Here is a 17,621-nt window from a genome sequence, read left to right as displayed (position 1 = left end):
CCAATAGCCAGTACATAGCAGGCAGCCTGTCTGGCAACTAATTACCCCAGGTGCAGTACCAAATCTGACCTGAGAGTAAGGGGGGAGCCACAGAGCTGCAAGTGTTGAGTGGAACTGTAAGCGGGATATACATAAATCCTAGCAGTTCATGGTATATTGAAAAGCAGTGGGATACCTAAGATAAGCCCCTGCTGTAAACTAAGAGGTCAATAGCCTTGTGTGTGTTTTTTCATCACATTGTTAGCAGTGGAGGGATAACTAAGATAAGCCCCCCTGCACATGTGATAGCCGTCTGTTGGCCCAAAGTCACCCCGATCCGTGACGTAGGGGTGACGGTCACGGTGTGAATCATGACAAATTGGTGGCAGCGGTCAGGGAATCCTGACAAATTGGTGGCAGCGGTCAGGGAATCCTGACAAATTGGTGGCAGCGGTCAGGGAATCCTGACAGTACTGACAAACTATGTGTACCAGGGGGCAAAGAATGTCAGGCAGACCATAAATGTATACAAACAGATAGTCTTGCTGGTAAAATTCATATAATGATAAAAATTGTGACACAAAATGCTACTCCAAAAAACGGTGAAAAATATGATGCACAAAAAATTGGAAAATGATGTGATATGTGAAATAATAATGAATAAATAATTACCCAGTGGTAACCAAACAATCACAAAAAGTGCATCCAAAAACTAATAAAAAATCAATCACGAGGAAAACACTACATGCAGTGAAGGTAAGAGAAGGTCAGTGAAGGCTACCTGACTAAGCGGAAGCGAAACGTGCTTTGGAGTGGTGTGTGCAGGGAGCAGATGAGAGTCAGACTGTCTGGTATGTGACCTTCTATGGATTATTATTATTACCATCACTGCAGGTAGTGTTTTCCTTGTGCTGGCCACATGGCTTTTTAATGCTTATTATGGCTATCTCCCTTTAATGTGCACTATTTCACACTTGATGATATTGATTTTTGATATTATAATTTTTATACTTTTTACTTAATAATTGATATATTGATTTTTATTAGTTTTTGGGTACACATTTTTGTGATTGTTTGGTTACCACTGGGTAATTATTTATTCACTAGACGGTGGCCCGATTCTAACGCTTTGGGTATTCTAGAATATGTATGTAGTTTATTTATGAAGATTTAAGAATAATGCAATGAATACACAGGATTTTCCAGATAAAATATATACATTATTAGTGAAGCGATGTTTAAAGGGACACTGTCACCTGAATTTGGAGGGAACAATCTTCAGCCATGGAGGCGGGGTTTTCGGGTGTTTGATTCACCCTTTCCTTACCCGCTGGCTGCAATATTGGATTGAAGTTCATTCTCTGTCCTCCATAGTACAAGCCTGCGCAAGGCAATGTTGCCTTTTGCAGGCATGTACTACGGAGGACAGAGAATGAACTTCAATCCAATATTGCAGCCAGCATGCAGCCAGCGGGTAAGGAAAGGGTGAATCAAACACCCAAAAACCCCGCTTCCATGGCTGAAGATTGTTCCCTCCAAATTCAGGTGACAGTGTCCCTTTAAATCCGGCGCCAATATCGCTGATTGTTCATGGGCAGCTGGTGAGACCAATCAGCGACGCGGGATTTCCATTACAGACAGACAGAATTAGACGATTATATAGTAGATACCCGATGCTTTATATAGTAGATACCTCGGCCACCATCTAGTATTCATATAAACACTGGTGCTTACATTAATGTTTTAACCCATTGGACGCACAGCCATTGTTTTTCTCCTGTCTTTATTTTAAGAGTCAAAACTTTATTAGTCATCTATCGCTGTATGACAGCTTGTGTTCTACAGGATGACTTATAGTTTTCAAAAACACCATTTATTTTACCATACAGTAAACTTAAAACGGGGACAATTTGTATTCTCTCCCTTACACACTGTCCTCCATGTTATTCTCTCCCTTACACACTGTCCTACATGTTATTCTCTCCCTCACAGACTGTCCTCCATGTTATTCTCTCCCTCACAGACTGTCCTCCATGTTATTCTCTCCTTCACGGACTGTTCTCCATGTTATTCTCTCCCTCACAGATTGTCCTCCATGTGATTCTCTCCCTCACACGCTGTCCTCCATGTTATTCTCTCCCTCACAGACTGTCCTTCATGTTATTCTCACCCTCACACACTCTCCTCCATGTTATTCTCTCCCTCACAGACTGTCCTCCATGTTATTCTCTCCCTCACAGATGGTCCTTCAAGTTATACTCTCCCTCACAGACTGTTCTCCATGTTATTCTCTCCCTCACAGACTGTCCTCCATGTTATTCTCTCTCTCACACACTTTCCTCCATGTTATTCTTGCCCTCACAGATTGACCTCCATGTTATTCTCTCCCTCACACACTGTCCTCCATGTTATTCTCTCCCTCACACACTGTCCTCCATGTTATTCTCTCCCTCACAGACTGTCTTTCACGTTATTCTCGCCCTCACAGATTGTCCTCCATATTATTCTCTCCCTCACAGACTGTCCTCCATGATATTCTCTCCTTCACGGACTGTTCTCCATGTTATTCTCTCCCTCACAGAATGTCCTCCATGTTATCTTCTCCTTCACAGACTGACCTCCATGTTATTCTCTCCCTCACAGACTGTCCTCCATGTTATTCTCTCCCTCACAGACTGTCCTCCATGTTATTCTCTCCCTCACACACTGTCCTCCATGTTATTCTCTCCCTGACAGATTGTCTTTCAAGTTATTCTCGCCCTCACAGATTGTCCTCCATATTATTCTCTCCCTCACAGACTGTCCTCCATGTTATTCTCTCCCTCACAGACTGTCCTCCATGTTATTCTCCCCCTCACAGACTGTCCTCCATGTTATCTTCTCCTTCACAGACTGACCTCCATGTTACTCTCTCCCTCACAGACTGTCCTCCATGTTATTCTCTCCCTCACAGATTGTCCTTCATATTATTCTCTCCCTCACACACTGTCCTCCATGTTATTTTCTCCCTCACAGACTGTCCTTCATGTTATTCTCTCCCTCACAAACTGTCCTCCATGTTATTCTCTCCCTCACACACTGTCCTCCATGTTATTCTCGCCTTCACAGACTGACCTCCATGTTATTCTCTCCCTCACACACTGTCCTCCATGTTATTCTCGTCCTCACAGACTGACCTCCATGTTATTCTCTCCCTCACAGACTGTCCTCCATGTTATTCTCTCCCTCACAGACTGACCTCCATGTTATTCTCTCCCTCACACACTGTCCTCCATGTTATACTCACCCTCACACACTGTCCTCCATGTTATCCTCTCCCTCACAGACTGTTTTTCACGTTATTCTCGCCCTCACAGATTGTCCTCCATATTATTCTCTCCTTCACACACTGTCCTCCATGTTATTCTCTCCCTCACAGACTGCCCTTCATGTTATTCTCTCCCTCACACACTGTCCTCCATGTTATTCTCTCCCTCACAGACTGTTTTTCACGTTATTCTCGCCCTCACAGATTGTCCTCCATATTATTCTCTCCTTCACACACTGTCCTCCATGTTATTCTCTCCCTCACAGACTGCCCTTCATGTTATTCTCTCCCTCACAGACTGTTCTCCATGCTATTCTCTCCCTCACAGACTGTCCTTCATGTAATTCTCTCCCTCACACACTGTCCTCCATGTTATTCTCACCCTCACAGATCGACCTCCATGTTATTCTCTACCTCACAGACTGTCCTCCATGTTATTCTCTTCCTCACAGACTGTCCTCCACGTCATCTTCTCCTTCCCAGACTGACCTCCATGTTATTCTCTCCCTCACAGACTGTCCTGCATGTGACTGTCCTCCATGTGATTCTCTCCGTCACAGATTGTCCTCCATGTTATTCTCTTCCTCACACACTGTCCTCCATGTTATTCTCAACCTCACAGACTGTCCTCCACGTTATCTTCTCCTTCACAGACTGACCTCCATGTTATTCTCTCCTTCACAGACTGTCCTCAATGTTATTCTCTCCCTCACACACTGTCCTCCATGTTATTCTCTCCCTCACAGACTGTCCTCCATGTTATTCTCTCCCTCACAGACTGTCCTCCATGTTATTCTCTCCCTCACAGACTGTCCTTCATGTTATTCTCTTTCTAGTATATGTATGTAGTTTATTTAAGAAAGCTGATCGGTCGAGGCCGGCCGGGCGCGACCACTCAGCGACGCAGGATTTTGGTTACAGACAAACAGACCCTTAGACAGTTATATATATAGATTATTATTTCATATATCACATCATTTTCCAATTTTTTGTGCATCATATATTTCACCATTTTTTTGGAGTAGCTTTTTGTGTCACATTTTTTATCATTATATGAATTTTACCAGCACGGCTATCTATTTGTATATTTTTATGGTCTGCCTGACATTCTTTGCCCCCTGGTACACATAGTTTGGCATTACTATAAATTTTTATGCTTTTTATTATTAATAAAGATTCTATTATGTCGATTTCCTTGTAGTCAAAGATTTTGTTTTTTGGTATTCTTGTGTATAAACATGTATTTTTAATAAAGGTCAATATATTTTTATTCGGTTATCTTTGAATACTTCTTTTGGGTAATATATTAGGTTTGATATTCTCTGTTTTTCATGAACAATATATTTTTGGGTATTTCTTTTCCATATAGGTGTTTTGTGGAGGAATATTGCTTTGAGTTTCAGAAGTGGTCCACTGACACTAAGTGGGACTACCCCACACTACGTAGACAATTCTGTGAAGGACTATCAGTAAGGGGGAAGGATGCCTTAACCCCATATAAGACTCCAGATTTCCTTGAGGCGGCCATGTTTCTGGCTTTTCGGGTGGATCGCATTCTTCACCAGAGCAATAGAGAGACACCCCAATGTGCTAGAGGTCCGCGGCCAGGGGAAACCTGGTCTAAGTCATCTTAGAAAACTATGCAGTTGGGTGGGGCAACTCGTTCTGGAAAGCAGTCTGTTGTACGGCGCAAAGGGGAAGTATGTTTTTACAGTGGTAGAAAGGGCCATTTTGTGGGCAGGTGTCCTTCCCTATCTCTCTGTAAATAGCCGCCAGAAAACTAAGGAACTCGGGTTGCGAGGAAGTTAGCAACCCAGGTGTACATATCTCCTCTGCGGGTACGACACAATTTTTTCTGCCTGCTGAAATCCATTGGGGCAAAAATAAGGTGGTTGTTTCTGTCTTTCTGTACAGCGGGGCAGTGTTTAACTTGTTCAAAGTTAGATCGTCCATGTCCACGGCCTCAAACCACATGCACTATCCAGACCTATACCCATAATCTCCATTGACACTGCACCATTGAGACAGGGACATTTTCCTCAAGTTGTCCGAGGGTTTCATCTACAGGTAGGGGCCATGCACTCAGAAAGCATTGACTGTTATGTGATAGAGGGGCTGCCCTCTCCTGTGGTTGTTTGATTTTCTTGATTCACTCTGCACAACCCTGTGGTAGATTGGCAGACTCGGAAGGTGGTAAAGCAGAGTTAATATTGTCAAGGACACTGCTTGGGCAACCGGCATGCAAGGCTTGATACCAAGTCTGTGCCTAAATACCTGTCTGATTTTGGGGATGTGTTTTCAGAGCAGTGATGTCAGGAACTTCCAACCGTTTGTCCTTTTGACGGCGCCATTAATCTCGTCCCTGAGGACAAGCTGTTAAAGAGCAGACTATATAATATCTCTGGTCCAGAGAGACAGGCCATGAAGGACTATATCACTGAAAGGTTGGTAAAGGGTAATATCAGCCCATTCTCATCCCCCATTGCTGTGAGGTTTTTCTTTGTAAAGAAGAAAGATGGGGGTTGCACTCCTGTGTAGATTTCAGCTAACTCAATCAGTTCACGGTCCGGGATCAATATTCGCTCTCTCTCATCCTGGACCTCTTTAATCAGATTGTAGGGGCAAAATGGTTTTCTAAACTGGATCTCGGGGGGAGGGAGGGTATAATTTCATCCACATTAAAAAGGGGGATGAGTGGAAGACAGCTTTCAATACCCCTGAGGGACACTATGAGAACTTTGTGATGTCATTTGGGTTGACTAATTGTCCTGCCATCTTTCAGGACTTTGTAAATGGCATATTTAGTCAACTGGTAGGTAGATTTGTGGTAATCTATCTTCATGACGTTAATTTATTCACCTGACCTTCAGTCACATCACATACATGTCAGGCAGGTCTTTCAAATATTCAGAGACAATACATTATTTGTCAAATCAGAGACATGTATGTTCTCAGTTGAGGAGATCCACCGGTTATTGCATGAATCTGGTGAAAGTCTGGGCATTACTGGATTAGGACCATCCTGAGGATTTGAAGGCGTTACAAAGGTTTTTGGGTTTCGCTAACTATTACAGTAAATTAATCAAAAACTTTTCAGAAGTGGCTTAACCTCTGACAGATAAGACCAGGAAAGCCTCAGACTTTTCCAAGTGGTCCAGTCCGGTCAGGGAGACATTCAATACCTTGAAGGAGTATTTTACATCTTTGCCAATTCTCATACAGCCTAACGTCACTAAGCCTTTTATTGTAGAAGATGATATGTCTGAAGTGGGAGTGGGGGTTGTATTGTCGCAGGGTGCATCCAGGTGCATACTTTTCTAAAATACTGTCATCTGGGGAGAGAAATTATGATATTGATCACAGAGAACTCTTGGCAATCAAGTGGGTCTTTGAAGAATGACGTAATTTTTTGGAGGCGGCAGTTCATGCAGTTATGGTAATCACAGATCATCATCTCGAATATCTAGAGTCTGCGAAATGTCTAACGCTTTGGCAGGTAACATGGGCATTGTTCTTCACCAGGTTTAGTTTTTTTGTTTCATATAGGGTGGGGAACAAGAACATTAAGGCGGATTCTCTATCTCATTTTTCTGGGGGTGGAGTTAATTGTGAACTGGTTCCTGTACTACAAAAAGGGGTGCTTATTGCATCTATATGCTCCGATCTTGAGAAAGAGGTTGTTGAGGCTCAGTGGGACGCCCCTGATGCCTGTCCGTTAGGGAAACTGTTTGTACTTGTGAATCTCTGTCTGAGAGTTCTTACTGACCATCACAAATCAGTCTTGGCCAGATATCACAGTAATAAACGCACCACAGATCTTCTTACTGTGCATTTTTGGTGGTCAGGGGTACATCAGGATGTCCGGAAGTATATAGCTGCCTGCAGTGTTTGTACGTGTTCTAAATCCTCTCATACTCGTTTGTCGGGGTCTCTCCAACCATTGGCGATTCCCAGTAGACCTTGGACTCATTTATCTGTCGATTTTATCACTGATCTACCTTTATCAGCAGGTAATACTGTAATATTGGTGGTGGTGGACAGATTCAGTAAAATGTCACATTTAGGGATAAGCGAGCATACTCGGTAATGCTCGTTATTTGCCCGAGCATTGCTGTACTCGTGGTACTCGGCAAGCACCCATCATTTCAGGTCTACGCCCTGCATGATTGGCGCTCTTTACAGAGCCAATCAACATGCTGGGATTGTCTGCCATGCACTGTAATGCCGCAGCCATCGTTGTTGTGGTATTACAGTGATTGGCTGGCCACACAGCGTCATCAGGTCTATAAGAAACCTGGTGTCTCCCTGCTCGGCGCATTTTGCTCCGGAATCAGACGGTGTAGGGAAAGCTGCTGCGGAGATAGGGTCAGATTTGTGCATTTATTAGTTAGTGTGGGTATACCATAGTTGAATCCACATATCCAGCTAAACCAACAGTCCTTCTAAGGACTAATAAATGGGTATATAGATTGCAGTGCTAGGTAGGCAGAGGAGTATATATGCGTATATACACATCAGTACAAGGCATGCAAGCACTCTATGTGGCTATATAGATATTGCATACATCAAGAGGGTCCATTACTGTCTGCTGCTGCCTTTTACATATATACAGTACCTAGCTCCAGGTATCAGTGGCTAACAATAATTTTTTTTGCACCTTAATCCTGATTATTTTATTCCAAAGCAATCCAGACCCCATTTTTTTTCCATTTGCTTGTTGACAATGCAGACTACAGCCAGATCATTCTAATACTACAGCGTGAAAATCCAGCAATTTTAAATGGCTTTGCCCGTCCCAGGCATCACTTCTGAGTGCACAGAAAATTCTGGAATTTTTGGGGTACTGTAGTATTTTTTGGAGTCTGCTATAAAATATTTTGGCACCATTTTGCTGACCAAAAATATTTAGCTGCCCCCAAAAATATTTATCTTCCCAAAAAATATTTAGCTGCCCAAAAATATTTAGCTTCCAAAAAATATTTAGCTGCCAAAAAAAGATTTAGCTGCCAAAATTTTTTTTAGATGCCCAAAAAATATTTACCTTGCAGAAAAATATTTAGCTACAGTTCATATACGGTATTTAACACTGTGTTTTGTCCGCCACACGCATCGCATATCATTGCGCTAATATTTTACAATTTTAGTCCTCCAAATAATTTTTTTGTAGTGTCATAGCCTAGTTATTGACACAATTTTGGTGGGCAAAAAAAATAAAAACCAGGCCACATATTGAACAGTCTGGTATCTCCATCAGACGCTTGACCTATTTGTGGGCTACAAATTGTGGCATTTTAGGGCTACATTGCCCTTTTTTTGCTGTGTCTTACCCTAGTTCAATAGACTACTTTGGGGTAAAAAATTTCAAAATACAGGCCACATATTGAGCCGACTGATATCTCCGTCAAATGTCAGATCTATCTGTGGGCTACAAATTGTGGCATTTCAGGGCTACGTTGCCCTTTTTTGCTGTGCCTTACCTTAGCTCAATAGACTACATTGGGGTAAAAAATTTAAAAATACAATCCACATAATGAACAATCTGGTATCTCCGTCAAATGCCTCCTCTATCTGTGAGCTAAAAATTGTGGCATTTGAGGGCTCCTTTGAACTGGTTTTCCTGTGTCTTACCCTAATTATTAACATTTTAAAAAAATTAAATGTACCTACACTCCAGAGAATTAAAACTGTGGATTTTATGCACACTGACCACATATAAGTTTGCTCCAAATTTAGCCATTTGTAGTGAATGTGGAAAATATTTTAGTAGTCCATTTAAAATGGGCAAGGAGAGTGGCAAGGGATGGGGAAATGGATGTGATGCTGATGTGCATGCAGAGGCCGAGGCCGTGGGCAAGCTGAAAGTGGGCCACAACAAATACCCACATCTTCTCGCTCGACCTTCCTGTCCCAATTGCTAGGGGACCGCAACACCTCACTATTGAACCCAGAGCAGTGTCAAAAGGTTGTTGGTTGTATAGTGGATAATGCTTCCAGTCACTTTGCCACCACCACCACCACCATGTCTTCCACACGGTCAAGTCTGAGTAGCCTTGAGTCTGGACCACATGGACCACCTGATCCTCCTTTCTCCCACCATGCTGAGTGCCCGGAGACTGATCCTACACTTGGACACTCCGAAAAGCTGTTCACTTTTCCATTTATAGATTCGGGACTCTCGGCCGGTCCACTTGAAGAGGGGTAAGATGAGATCGCATGCAATGGTGCCCAAATAGTTGAGCTGCCACGGTCACACGAAGGCAACGGTGGGAAAGTGTCACAAGAGGTGGACAATGATGAAACACAATTGCCAGAAAGTCAGGAGGAGAACCAGGGTGCAGATGTGGAAGACAAGGTGGTGGATGATATAGTTATGGACCCAACCTAGCAGGAGGACATGCAGAGCGAGGACAGCAGCACACATGGGGAAGGAGGCATAGCACCCCAGCAGGCAGGAAAAAGCAGTGTGGTGGCCGCAGACAGAAGGCGTGCATCCGTTCCCCGTAACACCAACATAATGGAAGTTGCCAGTCCAACTGTTAGGTCTTCCAGAGTCTGGTTGTTTTTTAAAGACTCTGCCGATAACCCCAAACAGGCAATTTGCACCACCTGCCATGCCCGCATCAGCAGGGGTAGCACAACTACCAGCCTGGCCACCACCAGCATGATCAGGCACATGGCAGCCAGCACATGACTTTGTGGGCTGAACCCCAGGCTCCAGGAACAGTGTCTGCGGGTGATACCACTGTTTCTTCCACTCTTTTGTGCGCAAGCCAATCCCCTGTCCATGGTGCATGCGAAGATGCCTTGTGCCCTGCACCTGTTGTTTTCCACAGTTAATTAGCACCATCATCAGCACATCCATCTCCTTGTCCCAGCGCAGCCTTCAGTTGTCCATACCCCAGTCATTGGAATGCAAGCGGAAATACGCAGCCAACGCCCCAGAAGCCACACTACTAAATTCACACATTTCTCATCGGTTAACATAGTGGAAGCTGGGACTCAGTCCGACCTTTGGATGGAATACGTCCTCCCAACGCCGAGGATTTCAGGCCCTACGTCAATCAGGGTTGCCCCTACAGTTTACAGCTCCTGCACCTGTTCCTCCTCCTCTTCAGCCTGCATCTCTGAAATGAGCACATCAATCATAAGCTGGAAGCACCACAGCACTGCCTCAGCCAAGTGGCAACAGGCTGTGCTGAACCTCATCTGCTTAGGTGACAAACTGCACAATGCTGAAGAGTTGTGGACAGCTCTGAAACAGCAGTCAGATTTGTGTCTGACACCGCCGAACCTACAGACAGGCATGGTCGTGTGTGACAATGGCCGGAACCTAGTTGCGGCTCTGAGGTGAGGTGAGCTCACACACATACCATGCCTGGCCCATGTCCTTAATGGTTTCTCAAAAGCTATCCAGAGTTGCTGGATCTAATTGTGAAAGTATGCCGCTTGTGTGCCCATTTTAGAAAGTCAGCTACAGTTTCAGCCACCCTTGCCGTGCTTCAGCAGCGTTTGCAGCTTCTGGCTCACCGACTGGTGTGTGATGTCCCCACGCTTTGGATCTCTACACTGCATATGTTGGAAAATATTTGTGAGCAGAAGAGGGCAGTTGTTGGCTACAAGCATTAACAAGGCTGTCGTTATTCAGTTCAGACTCCACACATAAGACCTCAGGAGTGGACATGGATGTCAGACATATGTACCATTCTACAAAACTTTGAGGAATCCACTAAGATGGTGAGCGACGATAATGCCGTATATAGCGTCACCATCCCGCTTCTCTGCATTCTGAAAAGCTCTCTGCTCACAATGAAAGAGGATGCATTGCAGGAGGAGCATTAGGATATGGAGCAAGGAACCATAGAGGGTAATTAAACACAGACCAGCCTCATGTCATCCCAACGGGGATTGGTAGACAATGATGAAGAGGAGGAATAACAGGAACTGCTTTCATGCGCTATAGATGGTACTACAAGCACAACTGTCATACCATCTATTCAGCATGGATGGCCTGAGGACAGGGAGGAGGATGATGAGGAGGAGGACAGCATGGTCAGACGTCCTGTTGGTGAGGACACAGAAGTCTTGCCTATTAGCAGTCTGGCACGCATGGCTGACTTTATGTTGCACTGCCTTTCCCGTGACCCTCGCATTATGAAAATTTTCGGTGAAACTCATTACTGGTTGGTGACACTTCTAGACAAGGAGAACTTTCAATGCCTTCTTCCAGAAGCAGACAGGTCTACTAAAATGGTGCAGTACCAGAGGGCCCTTGTTGCGGAATTACTAAAAAAAAGTCCATCTGAGAACGCTGGCGACAGACGTCATAGTTCGTTGGACAGCTAAGGAATACAGGCAAGAGAGACACAACTCCAATCCAGCAGCGGCAGGGGAACACTAGCAAAGTTCTAGGAGAATTTTCTCTGACCCTCCCATCGCCCTGGCAAAGAGCCAGGGGGACTGTCACAAGGAGTGCAATGTTTTAGAAGATGCTGAGGGAGTACCTTGCTGACCGTACCAACATCCTCCATGATTCCTCTGTACCTTTTAATTATTGGGTATCCAAGCTGGACACGTGGCATGAACTGGCTCTCTATGCCTTGGAGGTCCTGACCTGCCCTGCCGTCAGCGTTTTATCAGAGCGGGTTTTCAGTGCCGCTGGTGGAATTATAACTGATAAGCGCATCTTCCTGACAACTGAAAATGCTGACAGGCTGACTCTTGTAAAAATGAACAAGGGCTGGATTGGGCCAGACTACTCTACACCATCAAATGATAACAGCGAAACATAACCTTCAATACAGTGTCTTTTTTTGGGAGGTGTATTTCCATACACGTCTTCACACCCACACATGGGTATAAGCTTCCTGATTTTGACTATTTAGTGTTATCCTACTCCTTCTCATCATCCTCATCATCCACCACTACTAGATCACGAGGGTGATGCAACAGTCACTCTATTTTTTGGCAAGGGTGTTTGTTTATGATGCCCGTAAATAATAAAAAAAAAAAAGTGTACCCTACAGGGGGAAATGTTTGTCAGCCCATACACTTAGTGTATCAGCATTACAAGTATAAGAGACCAGCTCCTTTTTAATAGGAACATTTTTTTTAAAAGGCCCATCTCCACATTCCTTTCAAGGGGCATTGGAATGCATCCTAATTTTTTGCAGGCCTTGCATTCACTGCATATGCAAACACTACGGGAGACCCACTTCCTAATAATGGAAACATTGCTTTCAGGAGGCCCACCTCTACAGCTCTTCCAAGGCTTATTGGGGTGCATGTTACTTTGGTGCAGGGCAGGCCTTGCATGCAATGCATAGGCTAACAGTATGACAGTACCGAATGAAAAAAATAGGAACTTTGGTTTCATGTGGCCATCTAGTACGTGGGCTTAAAGGCTTATTGGGGTGCGTGTAACTTTGGTGCAGGGCAGGCCTTGCATTCAATGCATAGGATAACAGTATGGCAGTACCGAATGAAAAAAATGTGAACTTTGGTTTCATGTGGCCATCGAGTACGTGGGCTCAAAGGCTTATTGGGGTGCCTGTTACTTTGGTGCAGGGCAGGCTTTGCATTCAATGCATAGGCTAACAGTATGGTAGTACCGAATGAAAAAAATGGGAACTATGGTTTCATGTGGCCATCCATTACGTGGGCTCAAAGGCTTATTGGGGTGCGTGTAGCTTTGGTGCAGGGCAGGCCTTGCATTTAATACATAAGCAGACAGTATGGAAGTACCAAATTCATAATAATGGGAACTTTGGTTTCATGTGGCCATCCAGTATGTGGACTCAAAGGCTTATTGGGGTGCGTGTTACTTTGGTGCAGGGTAGGACATTCAATGCATAGGCAAACACTATGGGAGACCCGCTTTCTTATAATGGGAACATTTTTTCAGGAAGCCCTCCTGTACGTCTTGTGAAAGAGGTATTGGGGTGCATCCTAACACAGTATAGGAGATCCACTGTATAATAATGGCCCTTTAAGAATATTAATGCCGCCTGATGCCACTATAAAAATATGCTTTGTGACTTTAAGAGTCCCTCCTTCATAAATGAAGCAAGATGTGTCTGATAATGTCACACACCACATGGCCAGCTAAGGTTGTTAAATGTTACAATGTCATTTCCCAGTGAATGTATTTGTATTGATTGAAAACAATGCTAAAGTTGATAAACGCATCAAAAACGCTAAGTGTGAACATAGCCAAAGTGGTGGATTAACATTTTTCTTTTGGGTTAATTATTTTGCCTTATAAATAATTCATTACCCTGGAAAGGATGTTCATTAACATATTTCCAAGGAAAATCCATTTTGGTTTCGTTATTGTATGTTTTTGGTGCGCCTGTAAAAAGGCGTAAGACTCTGACAACATTGATCAAACCTATGACCTGTGAGTCCGAAATGCTTCCAGGAGCATTCACCATGATGTTCCCATGTCATTTGAGCACTGTTTCCATCATTGTCAGATGTATTTAGACCTTAAAAGGACCCCCGGCGAGGATCGTGGTAAAAATGCTCGAGTTTCCCATAGACTTACATTGGACTCGTTGTTCTGTCCGAGTACCTGAGTATTACAAATTGCTTGACCCGAGCAATGAGCACCCGAGCATTTTAGTGCTCCCTCATCACTAGTCACATCTTATTGTGCTACCCGCTTTACCTAATGTCTTGTCGCAAATTTTCATCAGTGAGATGGCAAAATTACATGGGATACCTACCGATAATGTTTCTGAATTTTGGGCTATGTCCGCCACCACCACGTCCACTGTCATGTCATTATGTGGACCCTCGCTTGACATATTCAGAGAGCCAGGAGGTGACGTGAAACCTGAGTTTTGAGAGCTCTACAGTCCATTTTAGTAACCGGATCCCAATGGAGCCACTGTCATAGCGGGTGAAGCCGCTGTAAGGTGAATATAATACAGGAGATGAGGAAGCTGTATGCTCAATGTCAGTAAATTGGATTCTACCAGATACCAAAAACATTAGAGTTAAATTCTGAACACAGTGTATGTGGTCAGTCTGTCAGGCCTGAAACCTATGTCAGGAACATGTACAAGACTCATGTGCCATTGACCAATCTGCACAAGCCTATGCAGTGCCCAAGAGACCTGGTCGTTGCAGTAGTGTCGCTCTGCCACTAAGGGGAGTGATGGTACATCTGATGGCACTAAAGGAGTTCATCTGACCAGGTATCACCAGCACACATTACATTTCACACTTCAGCCACTAGGGGGAGCAAAAGGTTTTATTTATTAGGCCACTCCTCACACTGGAAAAACTAGGGGTTGGATAAGAAGTTAGACAGAAGCTGACTGGGTTTTGTTCAGGCAACATCCCGTGGCAGGGGGTGTTGCAGGGGAAAGATTCAGGGGGGCCCCTGTCAGGCGTGGGAACCTGGCAGGTACCTATCGACTAGAACAGAACGTTACGGAACCGCGCCTGCACCACCCGCGGCGGTATCCTAAGAAAGAGACACAAAGAGAAGGATATTGTGGACAGTGAGAAACGAGATCAAAGCACAAAGGAGAGCCAGTAGGAGTCGTGCCCGGAGAACGGCAACTTCCTACTGAGGCGCGTAGCCGGTGCCCAGAACACCAAGGAAGTAACTGACTTTATGCCTTACTTCAAATACCACAGGACAGTTAATTATAGGTTGGCTGTCTACCTTACATCACCTAAGCAGACATAGGGGGCAACGCGTGGAGAGGGGCATCTCTAGGGTCCCGGAAGAGCTCCGAGCCTTCCCGTCAAACGGGTGCGTCCTAGCCATAACAAACCTGGGGGACGGAGAATAGAAAGAACTAGAAAGAACTGGAATGAAAGAGAACAGAAGTTGTAAGGACTATCCCGAATGCTCAGCAGGGAAGCACTACAACACACAGGCGCTAGTGGTAGGCCACGATTTCCACCTTGAAAGGGAACTCTGGGTGTGCCTTCGGACGGGCCGGTCTCAGACAGCCCTGTTAACTGTGCTCTGGATTGAGGATCCTGAAGTTTTCAGTAAAGAGGTAAAGATACTGCAACCTTGTGTCCTCGTTATTGACTGCACCTCACACATCACCATCTGCACTACTGGGAAGCCCTGGGGACATACTTCACCTGTGGGAAGGTATACCATCTAGCTGCCATCACATCACCCCAGTGGACCCCAAGCAGCGTCGGTCGTCCTGACCGAATACCACAGGTGGCGTCACGAAACCTTGACAAACTACCACCATCCCTTTTATTGGTCGCCCCTTAGCAGGGTCACGGACCGGATCCAGCCACCGTGACAACCCCAGAACTGAGACAGAGAGGACCGGTACCGAGTACCCTGTGGCCCTGTGTCTGGGGGCGCTCCACCTAAACACCTCTTCTGGAAACTACCCAACCAGGCAGAATTTATTTTTTTGCATAGTTTTGAGCAACAATGGAGTCATTACAGGATATGTCTCAGAGAGTGACGAGGTCTGTTGTTATGACCTGGTGGTTAGGAGCACCCGGAATGACCTGATAGTTAAACCTCATACAGGACAAGCTCTGGGATGTGGGAGCTCTGCTGACCGCAAGCCCTAATCCTATCACACACACTAGAAATAGCCGTGGAGCGCTCCTGACCAGACCTAGGCGCCTCGTCACAGCCTAAGAACTATCTAGCCCTAGAGATAGAAAATAAAGCCTACCTTGCCTCAGAGAAATTCCCCAAAGGTAAAGGAAGCTCCCCACATATATTGACTGTGAGTAAAGATGAAAGTCACAAACGCAGAAATGAAACAGGTTTCAGCAAAAGGGAGGCCAGACTTTCTAAATAGACAGAGGATAGGAAAGGTAACTTTGCAATCAGCACAAAAACCTACAAAAGACCACGCAGAGTGTGCAAAAAAGACCTCCGCACTGACTCACGGTGCGAAGGGACCACTCTGCATCCCAGAGCTACCAGCTAGCAAGACAAAATCATGAAAACCAGCTGGACAAGAAAACAGAGAACAAAATAAGACTATAATGAACTTAGCTTCTGCAGGAGAAGGCAGGTCACCAGAGAGATCCAGGAGCGAACTGAACGAATGCGAAAACATTGACAGCTGGCATGGAGTAACGATCTGAGAGGAGTTAAATAGAGCAGCCAACCAAAGGATAAACCACGTCACCTGTGTAAGGAACCTAAGAAGCAGCAGCTTCACTCATAGCCACCAGAGGGAGCCCAAAGACAGAACTCGCCGAAGTACCATTCACGACCACAGGAGGGAGTACGACAACAGAATTCACAACAGTCTGTAGAGTGTATAACTCAGATCTTTACTTATTTTGTAGAAAATTGATTTTACAGGTGATCCATAAACAATCGGAAGCCATTCAAACTTCCTCCAGCAATGACCAACAAGTGCTTCAGGACCTCCTGGATCTTTTAGAAGAAAATACTACTATACAATCAGGTAGGAAATGTTTTCCATACAAAAATAAGTCTTCTACTGCTCCTTCTTTTTCCCTGGTTCCAGCGGTCATATTTTTCTTTGAATCCACTAAAAGAGACATTTTACATTTACTTCCGACTATTGGTAATCTTAACAACCTTTCATTGCAAGAAAGGAAGGCTATTGGCTCTTGAAAAATAATGACTCCATTATCATCAGAGAAGCAGATAAAGGTGGGAATGTGGTGCTTTGGCCCACCCACCTTTATCTCGAAGAAGCCAACAGACAACTTAATAATCCAAATTTCTATGTTAGATTGCCTTCAGATCCTACAGAGGTATTTTTAGAGAGGTTGCATACATTGAGTAACCAAGCGGCATCTATGGGAACTATCTCTTTATATGAGAAAAAAATTAAGTGGGTTGACAATCCAGTCATTCCCACATTTTACCTTTTGCCAAAGGTGCATAAGAACGCCCGCAAACAACCAGGCAGGCCAATTGTGTCTAGCATTGGAAGTATGTGTGAACAGGTATGCACCTATATTGACTTTTTCATACAACCAATAGCATCAGCATTACCATCTTTCATCAAGGACACATCGGATTTTATTCGTATCTGCCGTAATATCACTCTGACTGGCCAAGAGTTACTTGTGACCTGTGATGTTGAATCACTTTATTCCAACATCAACCATTCCATTGGCATCAAGACATTGGCATTCTTCCTTAACCATCTTAGCGGGACCGACCGTCCATGATTCTTTTATTTTAGATCTTCTTAGTTTTGTCCTGCATCATAATTATTTCCTTTTTGATAGGACATATTACAAGCAAGTATCTGGCGTTGCCATGGGTGCACTTTGTGCGCCGGCCTACGCAAACATTTTCCTTGGATGGTGGGAAGAGACGGTTGTTTTTCACTCCCAGGGTTTT

Source organism: Ranitomeya imitator, chromosome 1, assembly GCF_032444005.1.
Source record: "Ranitomeya imitator isolate aRanImi1 chromosome 1, aRanImi1.pri, whole genome shotgun sequence".
NCBI lineage: Eukaryota > Metazoa > Chordata > Amphibia > Anura > Dendrobatidae > Ranitomeya > Ranitomeya imitator.
Note: the sequence above shows the minus strand (reverse complement) of the source record.